This window comes from Myotis lucifugus, unplaced genomic scaffold, assembly GCF_000147115.1.
Source record: "Myotis lucifugus unplaced genomic scaffold, Myoluc2.0 scaffold_35, whole genome shotgun sequence".
In the NCBI taxonomy this organism is placed as follows: Eukaryota; Metazoa; Chordata; class Mammalia; order Chiroptera; family Vespertilionidae; genus Myotis; species Myotis lucifugus.
In genome coordinates, this window is record NW_005871083.1 from 1,759,178 (window position 1) to 1,760,256 (window position 1,079).

At 56.1% G+C, this 1,079-nt stretch overlaps 1 protein-coding gene across 1 annotated transcript in view; it reads right to left on the reverse strand.

Moving 5' to 3' along the window:
• The window catches only part of ATP2C2 (ATPase secretory pathway Ca2+ transporting 2), a 51,392-nt gene that overhangs the window by 13,227 nt on the left and 37,086 nt on the right, over window positions 1–1,079 (reverse strand). The window lies entirely within an intron of this gene.

Consider the following 1,079-nt stretch of genomic DNA (forward strand, 5'->3'; position numbering starts at 1 on the left):
GCCAGGGGTCGGCTAGGCCATCTTGAATGTAAGAAGTTTACGATACACTGCTTAACAGTAGCAACATACCAGTTATGAAGTAGCAACGAAAATAATTTTATGGTTGGGTCACAACATGAGGAACTGTATTTAAAGGGCCCGAAGGTTGAGAACCACTGTGGTAAGAGGAGGACATAGCCACGTGAAGATGGACATACAGGGAGGACACCATGTGAAGACTAGAGGGATGCGTCTGCAAACCAAGGAGCACCAGGGATCACTGGGAGCAGCAGGGAGAGGAGGAGGGGGATCACTGGGAGGGGAGCACGGGGAGCACTAGGAGCACGGGGAGCACTAGGAGCACGGAGAGCACTGGGATCACTGGGAAGCAGCAGGGAGAGGAGCATAGGGATCACTGGGAGCACAGGGAGAGGTGCAGGGGGATCACTGGGAGCAGCAGGGAGAGAAGCACGGAGATCACTGGGAGCACAGGGAGAGGAGCAGGGGGATCACTGGGAGCACAGAGATCACTGGGAGCACAGGGAGAGGAGCACGGGGATCACTGGGAGCAGCCAGGTAGCTGGATCGCCAGGCCAGCCTCCCTTCCCTGCAGAGCAGCGGGAGTTGTTGAGTGGGGCTGCCCTCACTGTGTTAAAGGGGTAATAAGTTCCATTTGAATTACTGACATTCTGGAGAGCATTTTCCTCTGTGAGTGAAAGGAATGTCTTAAAGCGCCTTGTTTACCTTTACACGGACGTACTGAAAGGGTAATCCTTCTCCCCCTCATTCCCACCCTGCACTGGCTCCTGCAACATGGGGGAGAGGCAGAGATGTGGGTGCCCTGGCCTCGTGCTGGGGAGGGACAGGTGGGCGGATGGACACAGGACAGTGCGATGAGTGACAGCTCAGGGTGCCCGGGTGAGCAGAGGGATCTACAGAGGTGGAAATGGCAGTGAACTTGAAGAGAACATCTGAGATGGCCGTGAGTCAGGAGCAGAGTGGCTGGGAAGGAGCGGAAGGGTCCACTCCACAGGACAGGCACCCATGAGTGGGCTCCTACTAACAGAGCAGAGGGGTCTGATCGGACCTCTCCTGTCATT